Source organism: Platichthys flesus, chromosome 6 (genome assembly GCF_949316205.1).
Source record: "Platichthys flesus chromosome 6, fPlaFle2.1, whole genome shotgun sequence".
NCBI classification, from domain to species: Eukaryota; Metazoa; Chordata; class Actinopteri; order Pleuronectiformes; family Pleuronectidae; genus Platichthys; species Platichthys flesus.
In genome coordinates, this window is record NC_084950.1 from 13,747,510 (window position 1) to 13,761,596 (window position 14,087).

Consider the following 14,087-nt stretch of genomic DNA (forward strand, 5'->3'; position numbering starts at 1 on the left):
GAATCACACTCAGTAGAGAACATACTTCCACCAAGGCGAGGTGCCGTTGCTAATACCAATTTATGAAACTAAAGAGTATACAGTAGTAGCTGAGTAGTTGTTGTCAACACACATGACAAAGAAATGTAATTGAGGCTTCACATTGTACGGCTTCTACATAAACTTTAAAGAAAACACATGAACAATTAGACGGACATTCGTTCGAGGCCCAACAGTCCCCTTATGAAACAGCATTTACATTAGGTCAAGATTTTTGACTTGAATCTGCACCAATTGCGACAGGCGCCTTCAAACTGTTTAATATCACAACCAGACAAAATAAAAGCTCTGCATTGATGTAAAGCAAAACCTTGGAACAAAATAAACCAGAACAGAATGGCACTCAGTAGAGCTCATACAGGCAAAGAAATCGGATTGAGGCTTGATATTCTACATTTTGACCTTAAACATGCTCACACAGTTGAGCTCGTACCTCCACCAAGGCCCAACAGTCCCCTCATGAAACTACATTTAAAATTCACTAGACCCAGATCTTTTGGGAAGTTTCACACACTCATAAATAACAGTCCAATAAAAATGTCAGGGTTTTTTCACCAAAATCCATGAATTGTTCTCTGAGAAATCTGTGAAAACACCCAATGTTAAAGAAAATGAGATTCCTGAGGTCTTCCTGGCATGGGAATAACCCCGCCCATCCACACAATGTATTATATTGGTAGAGGACTTTTTGCACAATCCAGCTGACTAGCAAGCAGAGTTGAAAACCCCTCCTCTTCGTGGAGCCAGTGTCTGCAGATTAATTTACAGGAAATGTGCTTTGATGGTAAACAGCAGCAATTTCTTCTTTCGAGTGAATCTCTGACACCAGTATGCCACTGACTTCCCCTCCGTGTCACATTAAAAAATGAGCAATCATAAATGAGGAAACAATAAAGAAAAGCACACACAAGTCACAGAGGAACATTGAGGCGAGTGAGTTTGTCTGGTATGCAAAAAAGACCGGCTGCCGCAGATCATCATCAACAAGAAGTTCCACCTGATTCTATGAATGTTACTGCATCATCTTCTCCTCGGGGTCCCTGGCCAATGAGACCGTGATCCGGCAGTGGGCTCAACTGCTTCCAATGGCCATATTATTTGTGTAACCTGTTGAGATTCCACAGGGCTGATCATTCTGTTTCACACCCTCTCATAAGCTCTTAATTATGCCTCAGTCAAAGGAGAGACAGTGGTGTCAACATTACCGGAGAAAACTGTAACAGTTTTTCAAATACCTGTTTAAAATGTTAATTAAACCTTCTTCTTCTTCTTCTTCAGGGATTGTGTGTACATTTGTTTTTCAGGAGCTGCTGCATGTCACGATTATGATCCATTTTCCAGTGTAATATTTCGCTAAATTTAACAACAACAGCTTGTTCATTTTTTCTTTTTTTTTTTTTTTTTTAAAGATGGCGGCTGACTCTCAACAGAACCAGCAATTTACCTCAGAACCTTCCACTGAGCAGCTCTGTGGTCTCTGCCAACTGAAAGGCAGCCAGCTACCACAGGCAATGTCTTCTTCAATTTATCCTCAGGCAAGAGACAAGTGACACCATTGTGGGGAGGAAATAGTCAAGATACAGAGCTGTGCGATATGAGGGTTCTGCCATTACTAGACGTCCATTTATTTCACAGTGTTAGTGTTACAGCGAGTCTGTCAGAAACGTATCTCCCAGAAACCTGGAGTTAAAATCACAAGTCAATTTTTCATCAGTTTATCCAACGTTAGGTTTTCGAACGCAGTACTCTAAAATGACATGTCCCCAGTTACAAAGTCCTGTTAGCAAAAAAAAAACAGCTGATGCCATTGATTAGCAACCAGGACACACTTGAACATCCCTGATAACCTCATGCACCCGAGTGAACCCCACTGGTTATATCTCAAATATATTTTCAGGAATCAACCTTCGCAGATGAAGAACGAGACCAAACTCTGCTTTGTGCATGATGTTCTCAATGATCACCCTGTGCTCCACTTTTCATCTCTTATTTATCCACCACTTAACAAAAGGGGTTGCTTGAAACACGTTTATTAAGAATAAGTAAAAAAAACGCACACTGCAGTGAAACAGGATTAGACCTGCTTCCCTGCAGCAGCTGATGCTCTCCTGTGAGAATGAATGCACACTTTCAGCACCGTGCACAAAAGCCCACACTAGAAAGTTCCCAGTGTTCGGAGAGAGCAAGGCGATGTGGCTTTCAGAGGGCCATCTGGCTGTATTATTTTACATATTCTTTCACCACAAAAAAGACGCGGCGTTCTTGTATTTCACGTGGTGCTCCGGCAGCCTATTCTAGCTTGAGCACGTCAAGAGGGTGTAGTTCCTCTTTCACAGGGTTATTTCCCAGAGCTGTGTAGAAACTGCGAGTGTTTATCAATTCCCACAGGGTGTCAGGCACAAGAAGGCCCGAAGAGAGCGGCTGCATCTCCAAAGGTAACATGCAAAAGTCTCTCTCTCTCTCTGTAGCTATACTGCGATCTGATGATTCCAGAGACCAGTTTTAAATTCCCCAAATTCCCAGTGCTGATTCACCAGCCTCTAAACAGCACACTGTCTGGCACTGACATGGAGTTCTCGCAATCTGATTGGCCTACTCGCTTCTGTTTGTAATGGGAGAGATGTGTTTTCGAGCACAGGACAGTCTGACCACTAATAGCAATCTGGTCGAGTTTGTGGTGTCAAGGCTCTGAAGGCAAGGAGGAAAAAGGACAAAAAAGAACAATAAAAATAATATGAAACACAACACTTGGATTGAGAGTTTATCCTGCAGCAGGTGTTGATGTTCAGCAGAGGCCAAAGATCTCTGGCTTATCTGAGTCATTCCACTGTTACATCAGCATGCTAACATGCTGACAACGCTAACATGCTGATGTTTGGAGGTTTTTAGTTTATTTAGTATTTTTATTTGTTTACATAAAAAATAAGACGATGCGTCCCCACTTCCTATAGGACGATAAAGTAGCCCACAGACGGCCATCTTGCGTTTTTGACTTTATTTACAGCCAGAGTTTGTGCAGTAGTGATCTTGGTGTAATCATTTTCGACCTAGTCAGTCTGAGCTGTCAAGCATTGCGTTGTTAGAGCATCAAAAAAAATAAAACCAATCTTACCAGAAAAATCGGGACCTGAAGCGACGTGATAAGGGCTAACTATAAATTACTGAAATCATCTTCGAGGAAAAAAGATCAAGATTATTTGGCCTCACCGTTGGGAAGCTGTCATGTCGTACATCTCTATATAGAGTGTATGTTACAATGCTTATTATCGCTGTTGTACGGCTAACAGCTAACAACGGACAACACAAATCTAAGCTGGATGGAGCTTTGCAGGTATTTGGTCATTCAATTTTTTGGGGTGAACAAAAAGTAGGTTATTATGTTTTTCCATCAAAACAGAGCCTGTCTTGTAATGTAATAATTCATTAACTAAAAAGTTTCCACTGGATTTCCTTTAATTCTCAGCTTAAGTTGCTTTGGCAATCCGACTTCCCTTAAATTGAAAAACAGCCAGCTCTTATCAGAACTGAAGAAAGCACAGTCTTTCTGGAAATGTCACGTGCCTTATCTGTTACCGACTCGACAAGTAAAAATCAGATACCACAACTCTCTGATAAAAAAAACAGCGTATGACGTAATTTGAGCTGTAAGAACAGACACAGAACATGAGGTGCTAGAGCGTCGGTCCCACAATGCTGCCCCTTCTTTGTGTTGCTCTACAAAGCCCAGTCATCCTTAGTGACACTCGAGCAGTCGGGCCTCATGACTAATACTGACAAACAGGTGGCTATTTTACCCGTATAAAAGAAAAGAGGATTAGTCACGCACAGGACGTTAAATAGGTGTTGAGGGTAAACATGATCATATAAGTCAACAGTGTGAGTCTGACACACTCCCTCTGTAGGTCACTGTAACAACAAACCACATGACCTGCAGTTTCAAGGTTTTGATCGACTGAAGAGGGGAAAACAATTGCAGATTGCATGTAGCATATTTATGAACGCAGTGATCACGTGAGGCAAAATGAATCAAGTCAGGTGCTGCAAGTCCAAACTATGTGTAATTGGGACAAAGTGCGGCCTGGCTGCTGTGGAGCAGGATATACTGGTTATTTTATTGGGTCCTTATCATCCAGCGTCTACTGTCCTTACATTTCCATTAGACCCGAATAGAGCAAACAGGAGACTGAACAAATACTTCTGAGAATTCAGGACCAAAGTGAAAGCCAAATAACGAGCTGGCACCAAACAGGCCCACACGTCTGTTCTTCCTCTCCATGCTGGGCAGAAAACATTCTCGTGTTTTATTAAGAAAGAATTATTACAAAAGTGCTGTTTGTCAGTCAACTTATTCTAAAGTTCTAAAATAAAAAACATTCTGGACCTTCTTTCCATGATCTTAATGAAATATATATATATATACATATATATATATATATATATTTATGATATATAGGCCTATACATGGCTACAGGTAGCAACCAGTTGATTTATTTTAGCATGATGATGTGAACGGAAACAGCCTGTCTCAGTCAACTATAACAGGAGTCATATATCCAAGACGTGGTCTGGCACATAACTCTCTGTGAATCCACAAATTGTCATGTTTACATGCTTTAAACACACAAAATAATGTTGTAATGATGTTAAGAGGTTGCCGTGACCTTCAGACAGAGACAGGCTAGCTGTTCCCCCCTGCTTCAAGTCTTGATGCTAAGCTAATTGTCCTCATGCAGGCCCTAAGCAGATTTAGCAGGCAAACAGGATATTGGCTTTGTACTTGTCATCTAAGGCTACAATCATACTGTTGTCTTTTCATTTGAAAACGCGTCAACACTGCTACAGATTCACCAGCTGTCCACACTACTCCAAAAGTTTTAGAGCCGCTAAAACTGCTAAGTCTGGAAATGCTGCCGGCCATGTTTGAGTTTGAAAACTCCTTTCTGATTGGATTTTTTCTGTCATGAAGTAGCCCTCAGTGATTCGTCAGGCTCATGTCACATGACCCCGTTTCGAAATAAAATATCCCGCATTAGCCACTGCTACCAGTGTAGAACGCAACATGGATAATCAATTACAAGTTGCTGACCCTGTTGTCTTTGCTAACAGCTGTTGTGCTGTTAAATTCAGAATTTTACAATGATACAACTGCTCACATGCATAGGAGACAAGCTTTTATTTGAGCAATCTCCAACAATTCCTGTTTACACCGACACATGATTGTCTTCCTGTTTACCCCGACACGTGCATGCCTGGTGTACGTGACTGGTCACATTAGATTAGATTAGATTCAATTTGATAAGCAGCCAAAACACCTGTGTGCACAGAGGTTGTCTTAGTTTGAAAACTGGTCTACAAATGAAAACGAAAATGTATCGATGTAGCCTAACTCTTGTGAGTGAGTAACCAGGTAAAACTCTTTCCAAATTCATTGAACTATTCCTTGTGGTAGTTGAATCTTTCCTTCAGCAGCTTTATTGTGTTATAAAGTGTTCACATTAACGAGGTCAGAAAATCGTGTGTGCAGTTTATATGTCACGTAAAAGCCTTGTGCAAACAACTTGCACGCCTTTAAAAGCTGCTTGTGCACATAGGGAAATTGTTTTATGGGTGGAGGTAGAAATTACCTGCACAGGTAGTTAACATGCAGATTAACACACAAAAGCAGTGCAGGGCCGCCTCGCTGCTGTCCCGCAGGTGTGTCACTCCTCAACAACAACTAGTAAGTTGAGACCGGAAGACAGATGAGGAAGCGTAGCACAAAAGAGAACTCAAAGGTGCTCTGTGAGGCACCTTGCAGGAAGAGGGTGCACACTGGGAAGGGGGGTGGCTGCATCAGTTCACAGAAGGGTGGGAGGTGTTTGTTGTTGAAGAAGGAGTTCAGCTTGGTCGTCATCCTCCCTCTGCCTGTGCCTCTAGGCCGTCCACGTTCAGCCGCACAACAGAGGCAGCCTTTTTCACCAGTATGTTAATCCTGCATGCCTCCCCCGCCTTGGTGCTGCTTCCCCAGCACGGCACCACAAAGGACAGAGTGCGGCCCACACTCATCGGTAGAACATTTTGAATCGTCCGTTGTCAAATATGAGAGAGGAAGAGCCTCCTCAAGACAATCCACTCTATCCTATGACGTGAAAGCGATGACTGCCATGTATGTGCCGTTGAGTTCAAACTCCACGTCATTGCTTGACCCCGGGCTAACGCTGAGCCATGAGTATGTACTGCCATCTTTGTCCCTTTACATCACAGCGTGGTGGCTTTGTCTGCTGCACACAATACAGCTCAAAAGAGCAAAGTGAAGCGGACACAGTTTTGTTTTTGCTCCCATTTGCTGGTCAGTAGTGGCCCTATTCAGAATGCATTGATCAGTGCAGTGGCGGTGGGGGGAGGGATGAGCCTCGCAGGCACTGGTGAGGGGAAGCATTTCAGAAACACACCATTCAGCTCGGTGGTGAGTCCGCAGGCGCTGCATTAGCCACTGTGCTGATGCTGTGGGGATGAGGGTATCTCTTCTAGCGCCATTCAACAGAGGCACTTATATGGCATGTCATCCAAGAGGAATGAACATGGCCTGTGACGGCACTGAGCACCACAACTGAAGACATACACAACATGATCTTAGACATTACGGCTCCAACGGGTGATCCTTTTTATCAATGATTTAACTGCTGGTGACTTTCTTTTTAGTAGAATGGCCCTCTGTGAACAAACACCTCCACCAATGACCAACCGCCGCCTTAAATCTCACCCACTCATAGAACTCAGTTGCTAACATGCCTGATTTTTTTTCCATCACGATCCAAGAATTTTCCTGGGAAAAACCAGATAATATCTATTCAGCACTACTTAATAAAGTGAAAAAAGATTTCCTGTATAGATAGATAGATAGATAGATAGATAGATAGATAGATAGATGACGTAAAGAGCGTCCATTACTTTTTATGAAGTGACCTAATTCCCCCTTTGCCCACGTGTTGATTCAAATTCCTTACATGTCTTCCACTTTCTTTTACGCACGGTTATGGGTCCGTTTGGAGCGAGCAGGGCGCACGAACCACCGCCTTCAACTTTGTGTGGCGCAGCTAGAGTTCAAAAAGGGAGAAATCAGCGAAGCTTCATTTCAAAACATACACTTTCCACAGAGGTGCTCTTGCATCACATGGTTGTTTTTCACCGCTTCGACCCGAGTGCGCTCTAAAAGTCACCGGGTTCACAAGTGGGCGAGGCTCCACGCAGACTGTGGTGCACACGCTGCCTGCTGCTCGGTGCCTGAACCAGGCGGACCGCGTGGATGCGCTCCGGTGCGCGCTGGAGGCCTCGAGATGAGAAGGGGGAGCGGCTGCGGCAGCGTCTCGCCTTCTCCAAGTTCCCAGCTCCCGCTCCTCGCCGTAACAACACCATCTACAGGGGACGCACGTTGTTTATCCTCGAGTGACCCCAATGACGGGGCGAGAACATCCCGTTCCTGTGATATTAATAGCTCTCCTTGCGTCACCAAACTGTGGCGGACCATTTTGCAAGACACGCAACAGAGCCACAAACTGTGCCAGCGACACATTCTGCTCCAAAGCAAACATGCTTATAAAACAGGTAGTCATCATTCTCCAGCAGCTGTCTGCGTCCGGCATGCACAGCCAGTGTGATTAGACCACTTGTTAAGTGTCACACACACGTTGTTATTAAGGAGGTGAGAGGGGACAATACGTTTAGCCAGTGCGCGTCCAGGGAGTTTTTAGTGTCACTTTGTGTCCGTGTATAAACACACAATGAGTCACTCTTTCAGAAACACAACTCTGCATAGTGATTTTCCAGCCCGAGAGTCCAACACAGTTTTGTGACAGGAGGAGGGAGAGCCAGTGTTGTTGATGAGCTGAAAGCCACAGCCCCACAATGCACAATAAGCCATATGTTAACTCAGTCCCTTCCCCCATGTCCTGGCCTGCATAGCTGCATAGGAGGGGGTGGGTTAGTAGTGGTGGTGGTAGAGGGGGGTGGGGGGGGGGGTCTGTTGCTATGTTCTCTGGATGTCTCCTGTCTGGAGGATCTCTGGAGGCGGGCTGAAATTTTGAGGGCTGACATGGCAATGTGTGTATGTAGGTCAGCAACAGGGAAATAACTCAGGCAGCCCCAATGCACACAGGGAACGTGCATGTGTACAGCGCCACAGTGCAAATCTTTACATAATGGCTGTAAATGAACAGACTGGGCCTGTGCCTCCGCCAGTCTTGTCATGAGATGTGGTTCTTGTGTCGAGCATGATGTCTTTTAATTTCATCCCTTTGATACTGCGACTGCACAGCGGCCCCACACCTGCATCAACAAGCGCATGAGTCGAGGCATTCACCGCTGGAAAGATGCATGTTTCCAGACGCCAAATGAAACATCCTGTAAAAAGACTCAAATGATGCAGATGTTTGAAGTGGGACATTTTGCAGGAGAATCCACTTTTGCGGAGCTTTATCGGTTTCTTCGGCTTCCATTAAAACGTCTAAGCTTTGCATGAGTTTAAGAAGCCACCGGACTTTTTGATGGATGATGGCGTGGAATGTGAATTTGCAGGTTCGGGAGCAAATAAAAACACAATCTGCTGATGAAGATAAAGTTGAATTTAAATCACCCTTGAGTCGTATTTTTTTGATCATCTGCTGCTGTTGAGAATCAACGTGAGCGTATACATGTGAAGAAGCGATTCTGTCCTGATCAGGCAGTTGCTGGATTTTGATAGAGAATAAAAAACAACAACCGGGAGATTCGTGTAGAATCATGAAAGCAACTAAAACATGTACCTTACATGTTTTTGCTGCAGGGGAGGTTCTGTGTCACAGCAGCTGTGTCTCAGTCAAACCCCACTTCCTGTGTGGGTGTGAGAAAACAGTTTGACTTTAAGGGCAATGATTTGATTTAGAGACTTTTAGAGACACGTACCTGCGAATGCGTCTCCAGATGAGAGCAGGCTGGTGCTCGCATTAAGACCTCAGCATAACTTCAAGACCCCCAAACCCCTCGAGCTTTGAAGAACATCTGGATTCACAGCAGGTGCATGAATAATGTGTGAGTGTGGCGCGGTTGATAAGGTTAATGAACACGAGGACATGACTTGGTGTGATTCAATCGTCAGCGGCAGCGTTTGATTAATTGCATTTGAGTTTCATTTCAGACCCATCATTCACATTTTACAGCTGTCACATGGCTGAAGAGGTTTCTCATGACAGGAAAGCTGCTTTCAGACATTTACTGAACTCCACACATCTTCCTCAAATTTTCTGGAGGGGCTGTTTGCATGGATGGGGATTAAAACAGATAATGAGCCAAAAACGCTAATGTGGACAAATAACTTTTTGGTTTTAAAACGTCCCCCAAAGAACGTAGATGAACCTAGCCTTAGTCTCGGTCAGCTGAGGTCTTTAAAGATTTGTCTGCAGCCCCAACCAATTACCCTACTGCTGTTTGCATAGTCTGCCAGCACCATCTGTGTTTCAGATCATCCACAGGCAGTTCTAATTACAGTCACAGGCAAGAGCCCATAGATAATGACAATGGTGCTATGATCAGCAGGATTAGACACATGCTCGACTTGCTCTGACTTGGGCCTTTATGGTCGCCCAGTAAGACACTGTGCCCAATCAATGAGGAGATGAGAACCTCACTGGCTCTTTGTTTAAAGCTCAGATATACAAACAATGCTGTTTCCTTTAACGAACGGGTGTTTCTGTTTCACGTCACAGCTGCAGACCTGCACTACCGGTCGAAGGTTTGACAACACCCCCCAGTTTTCTATCTCTCATTTAAGAAGTTAAGTCCAGTGAATAGTATTTACATACGTCGGTGTTAATGTTTGAGTCACTTGAGGCTGGAGCAGTCCAAGCTCATGGCTTACCATCCCACACACTGTGTTTTTCTGAATGCCCCAGTCATAGACGCATCTCTGTGAATTATACAGAGCTGGCATGGCATTGACAACAGCCTGTGGCTCAGATGAAGCTCTAAAAAAAAATATTGACCGTTTTTGACTTGTAATTCCCAGTAATCTGGCTCACAGCAGTACTCGGGCTGTAGAGGTAATCAAAAAAGCACAGCAGTGACTATTGATTTGGCTTGTTTACATCCATTTCTGACATTCATTTGCATCTATTACACTGGGTTTGGTGACTGTGGACGTCTGACGCAGGCGGTGACACTGTCGCGTGGCTTCGGTTCCCTGTGCGAAAAGTGCTGAACGGCAGTTTTTGTGCTTTCTGTCAGTCTGGCTGTGTGTTCCCGTCTCACATCTCCAGAGTGTTGATGCAGTTTAAATATTTCTTCCCGTCAGTCCATCACATGTTGGTCCCTTAAAAGGTCAGGGAAGTAGTAGGCTTCTGAGTGTGAATCCCACATCTGGTTGTTTGGATCTTGGACTACAAGTCGATTCTGGAAGTTTACGCAGCTGAGCACAGGACTCGACACCCCCCCCCTCCTCCAGTGAGAAGGAGCTGCTGGTGAAGGGCTTATGTGCTTTCCCCTGACAGCACAGACGCTGCAAACACAAACACAGAGGTTTATGAAGCTCCTTCTCTGATCACAGGAAGGAGCCACTGTTCTGGTCGTCTTGATATATCGTGAAATGGAGTCATGGGTCGGTAAACTTCCTGTGGGTCAAGAGAGAGGCACTTTGTAAGCTCCCCTGCAGCACATGGATTTCCCTCTTAACCTTTGTGTGGCTCCCAGGTCAATGCCTTATGCCAGCATGCAACCACTGAGCAGGCAGAATAGAGATACACAAACAGGCTAGACGATTAACCGCTCCAAGAAGGAGATTCATGGAATGCATTTCTCCCAGGGGACAGGTTTCCAGGAACAGTTTGCTCAGTGAGCCACTCAGCGGGCAGAGGCAGGCAGAGCTGGGTTTGCACGAGCCTGCCGGGGTGTTTCACCAGACGAGCTGTTAGCCTTGTGCACACAGATTGCCCCGCCTGCTTCCTATCCACTTCCCTAAAACCCATTTTGTGCTGACGGTGGAGTACAGAGCGACCACTTCTCTCGACATATGTCTTATCATCAGTGTTATCCTCATAAGCTGCAACCTTCAGGAAGAACCTAGGGCTCAACACGCTCGCAATTTTACCCTTAACCCAATTATGCCCCCTCTCCAGCCCCAGACATTGTAAACATCCTTTTTCTCACATGAGTGGACACACCCCTCCGCTCTGAGACGTGGCCCATAGGCAGCTTCTTCCTCCTACACCTTCTAGAAAAATCTCCTTATCATTTACACACATGTATACTCTATTTTTGTATAGCAATCTTTTAAGTTTAAGTTTTTGTGCCACAAATAGTACTGTACATTATTTCATAAATCTATAGACAAGAATTATCTGCAGTTGCATGGCTTTAAAAACAACTAGTTGCATGATGTGCTTTTGTTTTTTATTAATTTAAAGGAAATAAGTGACATTAATGGAAAATCAAATGTAAAAACGTAGAGTAAAATCAGCAAACTGACAAATAACAATCTCAGTTACACAACAATAACTATCTTAAGTTAGCTATCATTAGACACAATAAGCCAACTGGACGTGACATTAGATTTTACATTAACTCCGTTTTGAACTTAGAACTGAGAGGCAATGAGGGACGACACCAAAACGCAGTGCAGGAGGAAACATTGAAGCACTAAGTCGGTTCAAATGGACAAAGTGCATGAGATCAGGTAAAGAAGTAAGTGAAAGTGCACATTAAGTGCTACTGGGGCATGTTTGGGTGTCAGAGGAGTCAGGAGAGGAGGTTCTCTCAGAAGACACGAGTCTGTAGGAGGTTCATGAAGACAGAGAGGGACATCCCTGCACGGATCACATATAGGCAGCTTGTTCCACCATCAAGGAACCACAACAAGAACAGTCTGGACTGATTGCCTGGTCTGCAGGGATGGCAAAGCCAGACGCGGTCCTGGGAGGAACCCAGTGCAGAGTGTTGAAATAGATGGCTGCAAACCCTGAAGTTGCTTTGTAGGCAAACATGAGTGACTTGAACTGTAGTCAGGTGACTGAGTACCAGAAGTAAAGCTGCAGCAGGCTAATTCCTGAGTTTGCTGAAGTGCATCGTATTACCTCTGCCCAGGGGGGGTGTTTTCCTCTTGTTTGTTTGTTAGCAGGATTATGCAAAAACTACAAAAGTGATTTCCGTTCAATTTTGTGGAGGAGGGGCTTGACCCAAGTAAGAACCTATTCAATTTCAGTGTGGATGCAGGATTCGTTTTTTCAACTTTCTTTGACATCGACAGATAGGGAGTTCTTCTTTAGCACTAACGTCCACCGACATCTACTACTGGTTGGCATCTTATCTAGACCTTCAAACGTACACGGGAGATTCTCCATCTTGTCATATGTTCTAAAATAACACGAAGTGATCGAGATTTGAACGCTTATAAATTCAGCTTTCAGGAGTACAATTCTGACATTTCCTTCAAAATAATAAGAGTGAATTTGTCTGGCTCGAAATGACAGTTAAAAAAATATTCAGGGCCGTGTTGCACACCTCTTAAAAGCACCTTCCGTTGGCTTTGAGACGCACAAATCAAGCTTTTACTTGTGTTGTGTCAAATAAGGGGTTATTATGTGGGGAACTCAGGATGCTAGACATGGACACGAAGGGTGCATAGGAGAACATGTCCTGACACGACCCGCTCATAACAAAACACCGAAGAACGTTTCCTGCCCTTCAGTTCAGGTCCATGTTCAGTGTTTGGTCTGTAAAGAGAGATGAAATGTCAACACTCACTCATTTACACATCCTTGTGGTGTGTATTATCTCCCTCGACACATGTAAAGCAGCGTTTTTGTAATCTATCAGTCCAACTGCGTGCATGTTATTATCAGCCGGGTGTGTTTGTCCTCCCCCGCCGTACTGAGGGACTGAACACACCTGAAGCACCAAGGTCTCAGGTGAGGGTGTAGTCCGTCTCCCTAGCAACCAGCAGAAACACTGGGTGTTCACCAGGTCGGAAAAAAAAAACCTGCACACTACTTATTATTGTTTTATTAGCTTAGGTCACTGCAGATCACCTTGATAACAGAAAAAAGGCACGTGCGAGAACAAGCTGACGTAATTCCCTTTGTTTGGTGTTTTTCCCCGTCAGGTGTCTGCAGTGCTCTGGCTCTGTGAGTTGAAATGAATTGAAATGCCTGTCAGCACCTCACAGGAACAAAGAAGCTCTTCCACAGCTTCGGCGAGCCGCACGCAGTGAGACGTCCTCCCTTTCCCATGCACACTGTCTCCTTCCAGAGAATCACACGTGGAAGTCGGCTTCGGGCCTAATCCTGCCTTCGAGTTGTTGGCTTCATCCCATCTGGCTTAATAGAAGAAATTAGTCACACCAGCTATTTACAAGTTATCAAGTGAAGCAACTTCAAGGTAGATCAGGCTTGATGCCAAACGAAGTATTTACTACAGGGACGCACCTCCTCTGTTTGCACTTCTCTGCTGGTGTCTCTGCGGATGGATCCTATATAGACACAACCTGATGGATTCACAACCACAGTGACTGTCATGATGGCAGGTCAATCACTCTGTGTTCGACCCCCCACACTCACAGTGATGCGCAAATCCCCAGGTCATACAGTGGATCAGAGCGTCATCTTGTGGTCAAAGTTGGGAATTACATGCTCTGTGTCCTCCGCATAGTAGTCTGTACATTGTGTACTGCACGGAGATACAGGCATATTAATACTTGATGAGATTATCTTAAATCCACAAAGCTGTCAGGTCATTATTATTGTTGACAAATGAATGAACTGATTATATACATAATCTTAATTAAACGTTATAATTCGTTATTTATTTTCTAGCATGAATTTGGGCAAAGGGTACAACGTATTTTCTGAGGATAGACAATCAATAAACCTCCTCTGTCAACAACAACCTCCTCAGTGATGCATTCATGTCAGCTTGGATTAACTTTAGTTGTCACCTGCCACCAGTGAAGAAATCATAGTATATAAACATCCTGTTTTTGTGGGCTCCAATCTCTTCTGTACTCTGTATCGTTCACTGCAGTTTGTTAAAAATCCATTGTTTGTTGA